This window comes from Amphiura filiformis, chromosome 13, assembly GCF_039555335.1.
Source record: "Amphiura filiformis chromosome 13, Afil_fr2py, whole genome shotgun sequence".
In the NCBI taxonomy this organism is placed as follows: Eukaryota; Metazoa; Echinodermata; class Ophiuroidea; order Amphilepidida; family Amphiuridae; genus Amphiura; species Amphiura filiformis.
This window is the reverse complement of record NC_092640.1, coordinates 51395997-51415702: the sequence shown is the minus strand read 5'-3', so window position 1 is coordinate 51415702 and position 19706 is coordinate 51395997. Positions and strand designations below refer to the sequence as shown.

The window sequence follows — 19706 nt, the reverse complement described above, 5'->3', positions numbered from 1 at the left end:
CGTAACTTTGAGGTGTTTACGTAATGAGGAGGGAATCGAATTCAAGCTGTAAAGCCTTGCACGTGAAAGACTTTCAAACCATTAAGTAAAAAATGATAAACAAGATAATGTTTAGCTTCTCCCGCCATTATATTAATACTATTATATTAATACTAATTCTTTAACGTCATTCTCTTTGCATATCTGTACAAACGCAAATTCTGCGCAATTTCTATGGCCAATCGACCGACACAGGTACTAGTGATGCAACACGGTGCTATTGTCCACGACGGCACCTTTGATGAAGTGAGCTCTTCAGATCCAACACTCCTTACAAGTTGGGAGCAATCCCTTGTAGAAATGGACAAGTCTGAAGCTTCAGAATCAGAATCTGAGTTCATGGAGGAAAAGAATGCATTGATGAAGCAGGTCCATCAAAAGGTCCTTGGAAAAATCGGCAAGAAAGGTAATAAAGGCGTACTGAAGGATCTAAGGCACAACATCTTTTTTGGTCCTATAGCGCTATTGGTGCCGAAGAGGTACCGATGACACTTTTTATCGTACCCTGAACATTTGTACAGTGCAGTTGTTTTTGATTTAAATGAAAAACAATAACACTATGCCATTTATAAATTTTATGATCTCTAGGGAGTGATGTTAAGAATCATCGGTACCTAACCGGGCACCGATAGTTTTATAGGACCAAATTGGATGTAGTGCCTAAAACATTCCAACGTGTTAGAGATTAATCCCCATATATCATTTATTATTGTTTGAATATTAAATAAGGTTGTTTTTTATTCAATACATTCTGTTTTAAGTAGGAGGTAATCTCCAGAAGTTTGATAACACCGTCTTCATTTAAAAATTATTACAATTTAAAGTGAGAAGGTGGTGTCCATGTAGTTAATGCAAGAATGTAGTTACGTTAGTATGTGTGGACTTTCAGTGTCTTTTGCACTTGCTCTATCACTTTACTTCACTATAAAGCTTGCATTGTGTAATGAACCCCCCGTGTAGCTAAAAATGAGGCTAACTCATTATTTATCATTTTGCAGGGTCCTCAGTTGTGGATCGGACTTTCGTAATTTTCATATAACCCATATATCATAAACGATTTATTATTGTTTATAACTATGCAGCTTATTCGAAGAACCAGGCTTTGAATTTTGATGGGCAGCTAACTCAAGATGAAGAACTAGAAAGAGGATCAGTGTCGATTCGTGTGTATAAATACCTGGTGAAATCTATGGGGTGGCCTATTGTGCTAACCTTCTTGATATTTCGAGTAGCACTACAAGCCTGTAGTCTCGGCCAATACGTCTGGTTAGCCGTGTGGTCTGAAGCAAGTGTGAACGTAAATGTAACGGCAAATAGTGTAAGTTTAGGCACCACATCCAATTTGGTCCTATAGAAGTATCGGTGCCCTGTTAGGTACCGATGGTTCCTAACATCACTCCCTGGAGTTGTAATAAATTGTATCAAGCATAATAATTAACAGTTCCATCGTGTTATTGTTTTTCATTTCAATAAAAAGGGAATGCAAATGGACAAATGTTCAGGGTACGATACAAAGTGCCATCGGTACCTCTTCGGGCACCGATGGCGCTATAGGACCAAAAAGGATGTTGTGCCTTACGTACATACATACGGCTTAATTTTTCTCAAAACCAACGTGTATGTATCTCTTTTACTATACTGTCAGCCAAGTATTTAGTTCAAGCATGAAATAGCTTACAAAATATAAAACTTTAAGTACGGTACAGTGTAAATTAGTTCCCTTTATAATTATTTGCTCTTGTCCCCATAAGAAAGTGATCATTTCAATGTGTAAAACAAAATAGTTAATAATATGCTTGATGTGGGTCCGTTGAACAAGTTTAGAAATATTGATTTTGAGATATAACTAAACAATTGCTTTTTACTATCCTATAAGAAACAGATAATTCAATATTTCCTAGTTCCGACTGATTTTACTTGATCGCATCACATATTATATTTTTATTATTTTAAATCGGTGTTCATGTGGAACAACAGTTTAATTAATAATGATGTTTATTTAATAATCTGTATATTTAATTGTCTTTTATTTATAGACCACGGAAGATAATAACCTGTACTACATCGCTATATATGGATGGCTTACGTTAGGTGTTATAGCAGCAGCATATTTCATGTCTATGATTGGTGTCGGTGCTATGTTTATCGCCGCAAGGAATATCCATTCAGATATGATCAGGAACATCTTTGGATCACCTTTAAGGTAAACGTATATAAACACCTCAAATAAAGAATTTGATTGATAAGGTCGTGTGCAGAATCTTGTTAGCTGCAATTTGATACCAAATTTGCTACCGAACACTCTAAATTCACAGAGATTGATACTGGTCAGTATATGAAATTTGGTGCATTTTCAAAAGTTGCAAATTAAAAACGGACCACCCGAACCTGTAGAGATGAATGGCAGAGCACAACCATTGACATATTGACATAGCCCGAAACAACCGCTATAGGTCGTATCGATCGTATCGTGCCCTAGTATTCATCAGTAAATCACTTTAGCAATCCATGCGTTTTGAATTGACAATTGTAATAAAGCGCGCACTTGGGATAGTCGACAGGGGCCCATCGTGGGCAAGCAAGCTTGACCATATTGCCACGCTAAGCCATTTCGACCGCGTGCTTCGTTTTGATTCGCAACTTTCAAAAATGCACCAAATGCCATAAACTGGTCTCAATCTTTGTCACTTTTGAGTGTTTGGTAGCAAATTGGGTATCAAATTGGAGCTAACAAGATTCTGCATACGACCGTATCAATCAAATTGTCATAACAAGATCAGGTTTTGGTGTAGGACGGGTTGTATGACTGCGGACTTTCTTTATTTGAGCAGTTTAGAATGAATTGTTTCAAATTGTATACTGGTATCAATCTTTGTCAATTTAGTGTGTTTGGTAACAATTTTGGCATTCAATTGGAGCTAACAAGATTATACACACAACCTCATCAATCATATTATAACAAGATATGTTTTTGGTGTAGGACAAGTTCGTTAGTGTGGACTATCTTTTCGTGTTGTGTTTATTCCCCCCCCCCCTTAAAAGTCCCTATGTGCTCCGTTCTTTGCCCCTGATCACTCGAGTTTTTCATTTGCAATTGTATGTTCCCATTTTTATGTATTTTTATATGGCCCCCTTAATTCCTGACCCTCTTCATCCAATTGTGTTTCAAATTACGCTCAGGCATTATGTCTTTCACGTATTTTGTTCTGTTCCATTGTGTACAGATTTTTCGACACAACACCAGTAGGACGCACTATGAATAGATTATCAAGTGATACTAATATTGTAGATATTGTAAGTAAAGCAGACTAATTAACCCTTCTATAAAAAGGTTTATTCTGATATAAACCTTTCGGACACGAATAATTATTCAAGAATGCTTAAAAAAAGATACCATTTTTGCATTCAATAAATTCCATTCTTACTGTGCGCCACTTTTGAGATTTTGCCATCACCCGCAAGTTCGCGCGCTCGATAAGGTGTGAGCACGATTAAGAACCTTTTTGCAAATCCGATGTATTTTGTTCACATATTAATGTGTATACATAACATTACATTGATTTGATTTCATTGCATTAATTTCATTACATTACATAGTATGCATTACATTTACATTATGTCATATTACATGACGTTACATTACACGGCATTATATAACATTACATTACATTACATTACATAACATTACATTATTTCACATTACATTACATGGAATTGCATTAAATTACATTATATTATATCATAATTAAATCACATCGCAGTGCATCACATGGCATTACATTACGTTACTCTGTACACTGCATTACATGGCGTTACAAAACACTACATTACATTACATAACATTACATTATATCACATTACAGTACATGGCATTGCATTAAATTACATTACATATCATGTTAAATAACATCACATGGCATCACATGGCATTACATTACGTTACACTACAATTATACACTGCATTACATTACTTTATGTCATATTACATTCCATGGCATTACATTATATTATATTATATTATTATATAAATATTATATTATATTATATTATATAATATTATATTATACTATATCATATTATACTATTATTATAACATTATAATATTATTATATTATATTAAATCACATTGCGATATGGCATTACATAGAATACATTATGCACAATGAATTACTTACATTATACATTACATAATAATGATAATACTGACTACATACTTTCCTTATTGGATGAAAATTGAGTGCACTGACTTTCTTGTTTCAGAAAATACTGGTAGTGTTCATCAGTGTCTGTTATTACATGGTTTCGCTACCGTCCATTTTGGTCGCCATTGTCCTTGTTCTACCCATTTTCTTGTTAGAAATGGTGCCTGTGGCTATTGCATGTTGGCTGGTTTACAACAGGTTCATCGCATCATCCAGGTATGTCAATAAAAGTAAGACCAGATAACTATGCCAATTAATTCAAATACATGCAAGCATCATGCTAACTAACATTTATAATACGGAGAAATAAAGTTTAATCAATGTGGTAAATTAAATATGAGAATTTTTAACAAAAGTCAACACATACATAAATGTATGCTCTACCAACTGAGCTAATCAAGTCAGATGGAGAAGAGCAGTGATGTTATTATCTATAGGCCTCATGAAGCCCGATATGACTTCCAATGAATGTAATGAGCAAACCCATCTAATAATCAGATCTTTTTAAGTACGATGTAACTGCCACACATGTATAGTCTCCGCGTTACCACCGAAGTAGTAATTATTACGTACCCTTCGTTGCCAATTTTAACTGATGATTTTTGTGCTATTACGTTTACAAGGGAATTACAGCGTCTTAACAGCATAACGAAGTCGCCCGTGTACGCTCATTTCTCAGAAACATTGGGAGGCCTATCGACCATAAGAGCATACAAGTAAGTCATTTTACCATTTACCCTTTCCCTTAAGTACTTTAAACTCATAATGTGTGATTTACTCTACAGCAACGCCCTCATTTTTTCGAATTTCTACGTTGATACCATTGTAATGTCCATTGGTGCACATAAATGCCCTGTGAAAGACTAAGCCTGAAGTGCTTTAATAGCAGTAAAATTTAACATTTTATAATAAAACCGAAGATCTCCGGTTTTATTCTGAGTTCACCAATCCAATCGTTTTTGTGACATTTTTTTCCTCATCAATCATGTTAAATAATATAATGTACTCGATCTGTCAATGTAATATACGTTATATTTTTAAGTACTCAGACAAAGTGCAGTTCAGAGACGGCAGAGTGGTGTTTGTTTTCAGAGTTTTGTGTTTGGGTTCACCCACGTTGACTCCCCAAACATTTCCTTTCGATGTAGTCAAAATTTCTACTGCAACTATTATACTCCTGGTCCGTGTATCATTTTCATCAGCCCTGTTTCAAATGATATTGAAACTAATATCGATTTATTCATATGAATTTTGTATCACCGAAATTTAGAGCGCAAGAGCGACTGTTCAATCAACTGTTACAGAGGATCGATGTCAACAACACAGCTTTTCTATACCTATCTGCGTGCAATGGATGGATGGGGAACACATCGGTAACTTAGGCATTACATCCAATTTGGTCCTATAGAACTATCGGTGCCCGGTTAGGTACCGATGACTCTTAACATCACTCCCTGGAGATGTAATAAATTGTATCAAGCACAATAAATAACAGTTGCAGAGGATTATTGTTTTCATTTAAATAAAAAACAAAGGCACCGCACTTAATGATCAGGGTACGATAAAAAGTGCCATCTGTACCTCTTCGGGAACAGATAGAGATATAGCACCAACAAGATGTTGTGCCTTACTAAATTTTCGTGCAAATTCTCATAAACAAATCATAAAATAATTGCAACGTTCCCCTTTTTAGAAGACCACAACTCTTCCTGGGTACACTACATATCTAGCAACTGTGTGTAAAATTCAGCCAAAGAGCAACTAGTATACCGTAAACGTTCGCCTAATGGCGCTTTTGGATTCTTAGAAATGTGAGAGCGCCATCCTTGTAAAATCTCAACAGCATTAAGGATACGTGTATGTTAAATTGAGCAACCTGGACATAATGCCTCAGAAAAAAATATCGTGACATGACCCAATACTTTAGGTCACTAGGTTAATTGTTAGAGCAGCAAATGTTTTGGGGTTTCTTCAGGTATTCTTTCTCAAAGTGCCATTGGACTTAATTTGTAAATCGATTCATACGTTATACCTAACTGATTGTGGTAAATCTTTTTATAACATTGTAATTTCTTCATATTTTTTTAATATTCTTCAGTTCAAAATTACACCCTTCTATTGTCTGACCCGTTAGCTCAGTCGGTAGAGGGTGCACCTTGAATGGTGAATGGTACTTGTTCGAATCTTGATTTCTGCCCCCACTTTTATGTGAAGAAGGGTCAAGAAATGTTTTTGGATTTTGTCCCCATTTTACGAACGAATATTGTGATTTTTTTTTTAATTTAATTTTAATTTTCTTATTTTTTTAGATAAATAGGCACTGCGAACAAACGGCAACAAAAACCGCTGACAAAATTTGCTCCACCTGCTACCTATCAATGCGTGATATATTCCACTGCATTTAATAGTTAAATGAGCCTTGAAAAATAGAACAGCCTCAATGTTTCAAATTGTGTAACTTCATTACTTTATTCATTTATGCATTATAAATGATCAGCTATTTTTTCTTTTCTTAAAAGGATCGAACCCAAGTAGATCAGACCATTGATCATATAACTATCAGACCACGAAGTAGTTACGTAACTCCGTGATGGTATCGGAACCAAGCACTGTTTGAATGGCGATCATTACGATCACGCTATTCTGGTATGCCTTTTTTGTGTACTGATTGTTTCGATCGTGGTTCATTACTTAAGCGCGTGATCCCGTTGACATAGTAACATTACGTAACTTCGATACCGGCAGGGATCGATATAATGGGATAGGCATCGTAGTATTACGTAACACACCGAAAGATGTAGTTTAACTCTAGACAATAGGCGCCATATTGCAGGAGGGTTAGAGTTCATAGAGGAAACGTTAAAGGTTAGTAGATTAGGTCACCCAGGCACATCACTAATGTGTTTCACGAGTTGTAATACCGTAAAAACATTGATTTTGTAAAATTCTCCCGATTTTTAAAATTACTAAATAAGGTTAGTACTTCAAACCATTCTTTGATGAATCTATGCAATATGACGGTAATTTTTGAAACATCTAAGAATCAATCTTAAACATCTTCATGATATTCATTTTTTTGCGCATGGTCAAAGCATGCTCTTGCGCTATCCACAGACTATCCGGTGGAATCTTCAAAGCAACGATCATGCGTTAATATTTACAAAATGGCGAATGATGTAGTTTAAGTCGAACAATAGCGTGACCGGCGTGACGTAGTTTTTGGCATTGTTCCTATATGCACTTTCACCCTCCTGATACCGGGCTTCGATACTGAATAGTTGTTGAGTGCACATAATATGGAAAGCCATTGGGGTATTGTGTGCCTTCCAAAGCGCCTATATAACATGTTCTCACTGTGTTGTGGAATCCTAGCCAGTATTCAATGATAGCTATAGAGGCCTTGCGTTTATCGATTGGCTCCAAAGAAAGGATTTGAACCGGTTTCTTCCCCGTAATCATGGCGCAGTGTAGTCCATTCAATCAAATGTTGTCATCAACCTATTTGATCGTAGTGCATTTTGTTATGTGTGTGAGACGAACTGTCGCGGTAGATGCAATCATGCTTTTGTTGAATGCATTTGAGTAGTCCGCCATATTTACGGAATGATACGTCATATGCTCAGCCTCTATTCAGTTGGTCGTTGTATGATTTTGTTCGTTCACTCATTAAAATTTTATTTATATCATTTGACGACTGAGCCTATTATGATACATCCTCCGTGGAACAGTTTCAAACAAATATAGCTAGGGATTATTGGGGCAGAGGTTATCTTTTGAATCCTCTTAGAGGGCTATCATTTTTTTCGGAAGGGGGGTCCCAACTTTACAAAAAGTCTGCGTCAATAAAATTGCGCACCCCCTATTTCGGCAACAAAAATGTTATGATCCCAAACCCCAAAATTGTATAGAGGCCTTGCATGTGACGTATCATCCCGTAAATATGGCGGACTACTCAAATGCATTCAACAAAAGCATGATTGCAATTTACTGTGACAGTTCGTCTCGCTCATATAACCCTGCACTACGATCGAATAGGTTGATGACAACATTTGATTGAATGGACTGCACTCCGCCATAACTACGGTGAAGGACACCGGTTCAAATCCTTTGTTTGGAGCCAATCGATAAAAGAATGCAAGGCCTCTATTGAAATCAGTCTTTTTGAATAAAATAACACCCTTTCTGTGGTCATCATGTGACTCCCTACATTTTGGTCATAAACATTTTATGACCCCCTCCTATTATTCTTTCCAAGACTTTATGACCCCCGTATATTTGCCCTTTCGAATAAAATGATATACCGCTTATGACCACTGATGCATAGGCAAGGACACTCGCGCGAATTGAAAGACTTGTTGCACGCGACAGTTCGTCTCACACACATAACAAATGCCTATACAATCAAATAGGTTCATTACAAAATCATTTGATTGAATGGATTGAGTTACTCTAAAATGAAACGATAAAAACAAAGAATGATGAAAAAAGACACATACAAGATAAAATATTAAAATTATATAAACAATGTTAAAGATAAAATCAAGAAAATAGAGAATAAAATTTCCTCAAATCAGAAAAAAACACATTAGCAGACATCATAATCTGTCAGAAATTACTGCATGAGATTCGAACCATCAATCTACTCCACAAGTTCTCTTTATCCTCGCACTATAGTCTAATGCTCTGCTCACTGGGCCACACGTATCAGGTGAATGATTACCGCATTATCATGAACAAGTTTGTTCGATCTTGTTCATAATTGTATGTGTCGATAGGTTTCACCCTTTAACTACGCGTACCCTTAATGATCAGGGATAATAGCCGGCTTTTACAGGGATGGCGCTCTCTCATTTCCATGAACTCCATAGCGCCATTAGGCGAACGTTTACGGTATACGGTTAAAACCTAGAAGTACAAACCAAATATGTGGAATCGGGGGTCGATGCTTTGCGTCACACGCACTACGTATTAAAAAAACGCAACGCTTAAAGAGCTTGTTGCGCTCGGCAAGTACAAATCTCGCTTGGCACGCCAAAGAAGCATTTACACACGCATTGCGTTGAAATAGTTATTCTCATACCTCCAGTTTCCGAGGTTTATTTACTTTGTACTTCTGAGTTGACGGACTATTATAGTCAGGGGGACAGGCTGCTGTTAACAGTAACCTGCCCAGTCCGTAATCCGTCCGTATATTTTTTTGTGCAACTTTGGTAACTTTTGTAACTCTTGAGCGCTGTCTTAGTGTTTTAGTTATCAGTGGACCAAATTTCCTAGTTGGGTAAAACTGCAAAATCAACCAGCTAACAAAATGACTTTCCCGGGACGTGTGCGCGCGAGAATTTCCAATTGAAATGGGATTTTCCTTTCCACATAATATTTTTTGTTTGCGCGTGATAATATAATAATATGATGATGATGTAGTAAATTGTTTTTCTCAGTGTTTTCTATCAGCAACATTAATGTTAATGGCAAGTATAACGTCTGTTGTCATGGCTGAGACGGGAAGGTTAAACGCTAGCTACGTCGGCTTTGTCTTATTTTGTGCATTTTTGGTAAGTCAATTTAGCATGAAAAACGCGGTCAAAACAGGCCCAAACATCCTCATCACCTCCCGCACACAGGCCCTTAAACGTTGAGTTACCCATTCTTGTCCTGCTCAAACATAATAATGTTTTAACTAATTGTTGAATCCCAACTAACCGATCAAATGAAGGAATTTGCAATTCAATTAATAGTGTGGTCGTTGAAGAGGAAAAACCGTGGCTACCCGGAAAAAATTGGTAAAAAGCTGATTTTTGCACTAGACAAGCAGAATATATCATAGAACATCATATCCAAAATCCCCAGAAATCCTTCTTGGGGAATTCGTTTTATCCAAGATGGCCGCCAAAATGGCCGCCACAACATATAATTAGGTGTATCTTAGCTTCTAAAGCAGATATGATGATGATTTTAGTGTCTTTGAATAGGTTTAAGAAGTCAGAGAATTCAAATTTGTACAAATCTAACACACTGATGTCTTCAATCACACTGAAATTCAAGATGGCCGCCAAAATCCCACCACCACATATCTCCGCTTCTGAAGCAGATATGATGATGATTTTAGTGTCGTTGAATATATTTCAGAGGTCAAAGAATTCAAACGTGTACGTATCTAAAACACTGAAGTCTTCATATACACTGGAATCCAAGATGGCCGCCAAAATGGCCGCCACCACCACGTGTTATGATTAGGTATATTTTGGCTTATGAAGCAGATAATGATAATGATTTTAGTGTCTTTGAATAGGTTTTAGGTGACGCAGAAGTCAATTTTGTATTTATCTTCATAAGTATATGTCTTTACTGACACTCCAATCCAACATGGCCCTCAATATTGCTAAAATCAAACATGATTAGCTAAATATCTCAGCTTCTGAAGCCAATATAATGGTGATTTTAATCTTTGAATAGGTTTTTAAGAGAATGTAGGTTTTAAGGGTCAGAGAATTGTTGCAATTACTTAAAACCCGGGCTTATAACACTCAAGTGCAAGTCGCAATAGAATCCCAAATAGCTGCCACCACATGTGAATATATATCTCAGCTTCTGAAGCAAAAGTAGCTGTCTTCGTTCTCATCTACAGGTATAATCGCCTCAGCGTTTTGGCAATGTTCTCCTGTGTAATCTTCACAAGCTGTGACACATTTAAGTCCATTTTTGGGACAGGATCATCGGTTATTTACACAAGAATTCCTGGAGGAAAGTTTACAATTGTATCGTACAAGCTTAACAAGCTATGTGGTGCTGCATCTAAATTCGTAAGGACCGGTGCTAGTACGATGTCAGAGTGTTTCCAGCCCCATTGCTTTAAATTGGATTCAAGTCATTGTTTGTTAGCTTTCTCCAAAGTATGACCTGTAAAACAACCCGCAGACTGTGATAATACGCTGCTCTTTCAGTAGGTGAAAGCTTTTGTCGATAGCTGTGGATCAAATGATGCTTTATTTGATAATACCATCGCCATGGATTAAGCAAACCATAGACCGTTTAAAGAATCTTCTTCTCTGCCACCATATAAGATAACAAATAATCTGATGCCAGCTGTACCAATCTGTTCTAATGTCGCCTCAGGATCGCTCATCTAGGATGATATCTGCTGCAATTCTTTTATCTTCTTCAACAAACTTGTCTTTCCATGTCCAAATGTTGCAGAAGTTGAGTCGCAACCACTCCATGCATGGATAAACAAGAGATGGGATGTCACTACTTCACCAGCTTTGTTAACAAGGTCTTGAACTTTCCAAACCACCAACCCTTTCTTCTCTGGATAGAAGTAGATATCAGCCATAGTCTGGTCTTGTGGTACATCAAAAGGACAAGTATATCTGTGTCATCTGCTACTACATGTACTTCTCTTGTCTTGCAAATTGAAGGTTACATTCCATTCCACTATCAAAGTGTCAGCATCTCCAGTACTATTGTGCATGATCTGACCATTGGTTTCCAAGTATCGACTCAGCAGCGAGATAAACTGACTGTTGTTCTTCTCATTTGAGAGGAAGGTCTGCTGGTCATGGTGAGAACCTATAGATTCTGTGAGCTGAATATGATAAGAACAAATGCCAGTTTATCTCGCTGCTGAGTCGATGGATGGTGCACAATAGTACCGGAGATGCTGACACATTGATAGTGGAATGTACCCTTCAAGACTCCTTCAATATTCAAGACAAGGAAGAGAAGTGCCAGAATCAGAATATAGCTGATATCGGTGGGTTGGAAAGTTCAAGACCTTATTATTAATAACGTTGGTGAAGTATTGACATTCCATCTCAGGTCCTGTTTATCCATGCATGGAGTGGTTGTGACTCCACTTCTGCAACATTTGGACAACAAGTTTGTTACAGAAGATAAGAAGAATTGCAGGAGATATCATCCTAGATAAGCGATCCTGAGGCGACATTAGAGCAGATTGGTACAAATGGCATCAGAGTATTTGTTGTCTTATGTGGTGGCGAGAAGAAGATTCTTTAAACGGTCTGCGGTTCGTTTAATTCATGGCGATATGGTATCATCAAATAAAGCATCACTTGATCCACAAAAGCTTCCACCTAGTTAAAAAGAGCAGCGTATTTCCACAGTCTGAGTGTTCTTTTGCAGGTCATACTTTGGAGAAAGCTCACAAACAATAACTTGGATCCAAATCAATGGGGTTGGAAACTCTCTGACACCGTACTAGCACCGGTCCTTACGGATGTAGATACAGCACCACAAGGCTTGCTTAAGTTTGTATGATACAAATGTAAACTATCCTCCAGGAGTCCTTGTGGAAATAACGGATGTTCCTGTCACAAAAAGGGATTTAAATGTGTCACAGCTTGTGGAGATTGCAGAGGAGAAAATTGCCAAAACGCTGAGGCGATTATACTTGCAGATGAAGTCGAAGATAGTTTCTTTTGCTTCAGAAACTAAGATATAGAAAATCATGTGGTGGCAGCTGTTTTGGATTCTATTGTTACTGAGCACTTACTTCCGTGTTTTAAGTAATTGCAACATTGAAATCTGCAACCCCTAAAACCTACATTCTCTTAAAAGCCTATTCAAAGATTAAAATCATGATTATATTGGTTTCAGAAGCTGAGATATACAGTTAAGCATGTTTGATTTTAGCCATATTGAGGATCATCTTGGATTACAGTGTGAGTGAAGAATTGACTTAGTACTTTAGATAAATAAATTGACTTCTGTGTCACCTAAAACACATTCAAGACACTAAAATCATTATCACATCTGCTTCATTAGCCAAAATATACTTAAACATACAATGTAACACGTGATTGTGGCGGCCATTTTGGATTCCAGTGTGAATGAAGAATTTAGTGTTTTAGATACGTACAAATTGGAATTCTTTGACCTCTGAAATATATTCAAGGACACTAAAATCATCATCATATCTGCTTCAGAAGCGGAGATATATCTAATCATATGTGGTGGTGGCCATTTTGGCGGCCATCTTGGATTTCAGTGTAATTGAAGACACCAGTGTCTTAGATTTGTACAAATTTGAATTCTCTGACCTCTTAAACCTATTCAAAGACACTAAAATCATCATTATATCTGCTTTAGAAGCTAAGATACAGCTAATTATATGTTGTGGCGGCCATTTTGGCGGCCATCTTGGATTTCAGTGTGATTGAAGACATCAGTGTGTTAGATTTGTACAAATTTGAATTCTCTGACCTCATAAACCTATTCAAAGACACTAAAATTATCATCATATCTGCTTTAGAAGCTAAGATACACCTAATTATATGTTGTGGCGGCCATTTTGGCGGCCATCTTGGATAAAACGAATTCCCCAAGGGGGATTTCTGGGGATTTTGGATATGATGTTCTATGATATATTCTGCTTGTCTGGTGCAAAAATCAGCTTTTTACCAATTTGTTCCTGGTCAAAATGTCCAACGACCATACTATAAGTAATTCAACATATAAAACACAATCTCCGAACCAATAACTGAACCGGAATCGTTGAAGAAAATCATCAGGAATTCAGTAATCAGATTATAAACTTTTCATACAAAATTCAAGAAAAATTGAAATTTCCATACAGTTTTGGCAATCCAATCTGTAGCTTTTCTCATGATAAATGTAAGTTGATCCTTTGTTGGATGATGTGACGTCATCGGAAGATGACGTCAGCAAAGTAACACGCCAGCAAAGAAAATTATCCCATCAACTTAGACATTCCTAAAAATTCTTGCTATGGACGACACAATAAATAAAAAAAAAAGAACGGCGACGAGGGGGCATTTAAACTTAGTCACATTTATGACCAGTTAATCCAGAGGGCGTTATCATCTTCCGGCCATCATCTTCAGATTACGTCATACTAAAGGATCGATTGGCATTGAGAAAATTGAGAACATATTGGATTGCCAAAACCGTATGGAAAACTAGTGGGAATTAGTGTTTAGAAATTTGATCAGGAATCTGAACCGAAATAAAAATATAATATATAGTAATTATAAAAGAAAAACAAATATCAGTTAAACGTTTGAAACTGCGCAATGTGTATATACATATTTAATTATATTTTATATTTTGCTTAAAAGGCGATTGCCGTGGATAATGGAATTCACCCTGCAGATATACATGTTTGTTGCTGGATCATGGATGTAGACTAATTAGATAAATTCTTTCAAAAATTTGTTAAATTCGGGCATGGACTTTCAATTATACATTTTACAAAATCAATGACTAAGACAGGTTGACTAACTAGTTCTTGCTTCAGCATTTTTTACGCTTTTTAATTTAAATGTAACTCCTTGTGTAACAATTTTCAATCATACAGCTTCCAGGCACGTTGTGGAGAGCGATTCAATACTCAGCTGAAACTGAAATTATGATGAATGCGGTGGAAAGAATCCAATACTTCACTGGCTTACCTAACGAACCAACAGGAGGTGAGAAAATGATACCGGTTTTAATCACAGAGCTGTATATTTTACTATAACAAAGCTCTATGGTTTTAATACCGATTTCTATCCATTATTGACATGAGGTAAACAGGAAAAAAGTGAACTGTACTTAAACCTATTTTGCTGTACGTTTTATAGGCCCGAAAGTGCAAAACTAATGACGGGCATGCAGTCATATACCGTCAACGCCTGTTTCAGAAATATCAAAACTACGTAAATACTAATTCCAATACTAACATCAATGGACCTTACGATAATGCATAAATATCCCAGTGGGCGCAAATGGTTGCTACTTGGCCCCTTCTGATGTCTGCAATAAATCCAATGTTTGGGAAACTCGATGTCGTAAGTTTACGACCGAGTCTCGCGAACCGGGCCCATGATCGTGCATGGGTAAAACTGATCACATAAACATTGAGGTACAGTGCTACTAACGAGCTGTAAAACATTTTGATGATCTCTCATTTTTATTATAGGTAAAGAGCCAGCTAATAGCTGGCCCCATCGAGGTGAAATAAAGATAGAAGATATTCATGTACGGTACGCGGCTGATTTACCTTGCGTTTTGAGAGCTGTTAATCTCCACATAAAACCAGGTGAAAAAGTAAGTAATATGCATTGTATATATAACCATGATCCGGTTTTTTTAGAAGAAATAGGCTAGAATTGGCGCATATCAAGACCAACGCTTGAGGCATGCGTTACACTGCTGGGAAACCGAAACATCCCGGCAATATCCCCGCTTCAACTTTCAAACAAATAACATGATCAACGTTTTGAGAAAGCCATGAATATAAACAGAATTATTAAGGTTACAAGGATTTTGACGTTTTTTGATGAGGATATTGAAGATTATTTTTTAAATATTTATATCAGGTTTTGAGCGGTACATCACAACTGAGTATTGTACATTTTTTTGTTCATAAAGTGGTGAAGTTCACTAATAAATTGCACGCTGTTTCAGGTTGGAATCTGTGGCCGAACAGGAAGTGGTAAATCATCACTAACTTTGACGCTATTTCGGGTGATAGACACTTTCAAAGGTATGTTGTACAAAAACTAAATTTAAACCCCATGAGAACTACCTGCCGATTGGCCAAAAAGAAGTTTTCATTATCAATTGGCCCAATCAGCAACATTCTTAGAATAATTTCACCACGCAAAAAGATTGTGGTAAATTATTTGCAAAGCTCCATTCTGATCGGCGATTAAAGTGAAAATATCATGTAATTGACCAACCAGAAGCACTGTTAGATCGGCAGGCAGGTAGTGCTCAAGGGGAAATATATTGACTGACTACTCGGCACTATGTACCACACGACAACTGATATGTCTTAAAGACCAGGAAAAAGACCACACATGATCGTCATGCCTTCACAAAGAGGATATAAATGTATTCTTTCAAATTCAAACTTGACACAATTGCTTACGGCATAATAAAATAGCAAAAGGTTTGTGTGCACAGTATGTAAATTTCTTTGCGGCATCAAAGTGTGACTTGCTTTTACGTTTTCAGTGCAAATGAAATGATTTTCGGGAATGAGTTTTATTAATTTCTACAGACAATATCGCATACTTGTATATTGGTATACATTTCTTCAGGTCGTATCGTTATTGATGGTGAAGACATTGCTAGTTTACCTCTACGAACCCTGCGACGACGACTCTCCATTATTCCACAGGAACCCATTCTGTTTACGGGAACTATCAGGTTTGTTTAAATAGGGAATGGTAACATTGCATATTCGGAATAGAAAACCTATAGAAAATACTGGGTGCTCATCATTGAGTATCATTTAAAGGAGTATTTCGTGATCCTAGCATCCTCTTTTTATGACATTTTTCAGTACATATCCACGAAAAGAGCATATTCCCAAAATTTCAGTTGATTCCGATTTTGTGTTTGCGAGTTGCGAGTTATGCGTGATTATGTGTATTACACTGCTCCATAGACAATACGTTGTAATTTCGTTCTGGTGCACCAGAACGAAAATCAAATTTCGCGATATCTATGCTAAACGAATTAATCTGCAAGAAATATTTTGTACATAAACATTATGTAGCCAGAGTATTCCAGTGATATAAAAATCTCAACTTTTTTTGAGAAAAGTGGGGGATGAAGCTGTGGATCACGAAATGCCCTTTTCCCGGGGGGCACTTCCATGAAAGATATGCATCATGTGCCTCGGGATAGACCCCGTTTTTCAAACCAGCTTGTACCCAATGACCCCCTTTTTTGTGTTATGGTCCTACCTATTACCCAATGACCCCCTTTAAAAAAATTCATGTACTCAATTACCCCCTTTTTCTATTTCCTGCTATACCCAATGACCCCCTTTTAATTCCCAAATTTAGGTGGTATTTGTGTTCTCCTCCAGAAATAATGAGATTTTTCACATTCCCAAAGGTGGCCAAGTTGTTTTTACGCAGTTTGGCACTTATTTATGTGTACTTAATGATACTCTTTTGGCAATCCTGTACTCAATGACTCCCATTTTACTTTTTGTTACCCCAATGACCATCCTTTTTTCAAAGGTTCATAACGAATGACCCCATTTTTATTCAGGTTGTGTACTGAATGACCCCATATTTTTGTAATCGTACATTTGACCTGAATGCCCCCTACTTTTAACATGGCCGAGGCACATCCCTGCCATTTCAGATAGGGAGTGCCTCCCCCGGGGCCCTTTTAAGACTAGAATGTACTAGTTAATCTATAGAAGAGATATTTCATATGACCATAATAATTATATCATACAGGGACTGTAAATTCAACTGGTTCAAGGTAATTTCATTTAAAATACACACCCCTTGTGTGGAAGATTATAATTATTTACATAATATGTTTGTTAATTTAAACGGTGGCTCGGCCAGATCCGTGCGGAGACACACATCCTGATGGGACCAGGCTCAAATGAAATGCTCAGGGTGTGTATGTAAATTTAAATATTTTACTTCATAAACCTCGATGATTATCTCGCATAATGCCTTTCTTTTCTACCTTAAAAATATGTTTACCAACCCACATCCCCTATTTATTTGTTTACATACAGGTATAATATTGATCCAGAAGGCTCTAAATCAGACAAAGAATTATGGGATGCGTTGAAATCGGCGCAGCTTGGACACGTGGTATCACAATTGGATGCCGGCCTAGGTATGAAATCGTCCCGACATGCATCACATCATTTTTTTTTTCATTACATGTTATGCTAGGGAGAATCTCCCTAAAAGTAATACTGTAACATTTCCATTCATTTCACTGCGTTACCTTGGAGCATTTTCTTGATGGAAAAAACTGAGGGGTACAGAGACCAGCCATCTTGATTTTCCAAAAGGCCGCCGTTTTGATATTTATCTTAATAATTATATGATCGACAATGCGTGTATCAGTCCGTTGATTGTGACTGAAATCGGGCGACGTGTTGTGACCATTCCGTACGCCATGTACGTACAGTATTATTTACGCAAGTTCGACAAATATTTCGATCGTATGCAGGGTATGTTAGTTGATTAAGTACATTACAATCGCCTAAAAATCAGGATTATTGATGGGCGTCCTTTTCAGAAAATTGTACAACACCACTGAATAAAAAATATCTAATTTAATTTTCAGACTATGAAGTATCAGAGGGAGGAGAAAATTTCAGCGTCGGACAGCGTCAGCTGTTCTGTTTAGTGCGTGCATTCCTACGTAATTCAAGAATTCTAATCATGGACGAGGCCACGGCTTCCATCGACTATGATACCGTATGTGATGCTATAAATAACAAAATAAATAAATAAATACTTCTTGGTATAATTTTTGGAAGCGTTTAAAATTAATCATGTCATTTTGTGTTAAATTATTTTTCATAGCTTAATCATATTCCTTTGGTATCATTTCCCAAAACATAATATTTTAACACTCCCCTCCCCTCCCCTCCCACACCCCCACCCCAACCCCAATGATTAGTGCTGTACAATTCTGGAATCATGAGTAAATCTTGTTTTTTATGCGTTAATATAGTCTTTGTTTTGCTCTCATTTCGACAGGAATCGATACTCCAAGATGCTGTCAAATCCATATTTTTTGATAAAACTGTCATTACTATTGCTGTAAGTCAAACAACAGAAATAATGAGGAGTAAGATCAAATTAGGAGTGTATTAAAAACGTGAAACTAATACGGTATTGTGCTTGTAAACTATTATTACTGCCATTTTTATTGGTACATGAAATCCAGCCTTTAGAAGTACCCCGGGAGAAGTACACAATCATGACAATGTACTTGTTTACTTCCCTTTTTGCTTGCTGACTAACATTGTGGTCTTAAAATGCCACAAATGTATAACCCCGAGTGGTGTTGATTGAAAAAGAAAAAACTACAAACTATAATAAAAATATTTTCCCTGCCCGGGGAAAACTTGTCCATGTTTTACATTTTTGCATATTTATGAAGTACATAAATGTATTCAACACTTCAGATATTCAATTTGCAAAATTTGTGCCTAAAAAGTGCTTTTAAAAATGATTATGGTATATTCATTTTTACCCCACATATATGTTGTTTACAGTTGCTAGGTGAGGGCAAGTGGGATTGCCAGACCCAGCCATAAACATTTCTAAGACAGCTGAGCATAAAAATCCCTCTCATTCACAATATGTATTATCACAGGGCAGAGAAAATCCATAAATATCAATATAGTCAGACCATGACATAACACCAGCCCTGTTTCAGCATTATTGAACACCATCCCACATTTTATCTAAATAGCAGTGTATTATAATAGTTTGTCACACATCAGCACACATGTATTGACTGCATTGATTTGTGGGAAGTGATTTGACTTGAAAGCTAAGGCTCTTCAACAACCTTCAAAAGAATTCATTACTGTACTGTTGTATGCATGGCTAGTTGTCAATAGTGTGACTTGTAAATGAGGCTTTTGTGTCAGGTTATAAGGTCATATGTGGATCAAAAACTTGAGGTCAATTATTCTGGGCACCATTTTGAAAACAATGT

General features: G+C 36.8%; 1 pseudogene; it reads left to right on the top strand.

Annotated features, from left to right (window-relative positions):
- The window catches only part of LOC140168497 (ATP-binding cassette sub-family C member 9-like), a 40844-nt pseudogene that overhangs the window by 20145 nt on the left and 993 nt on the right, over window positions 1-19706 (top strand).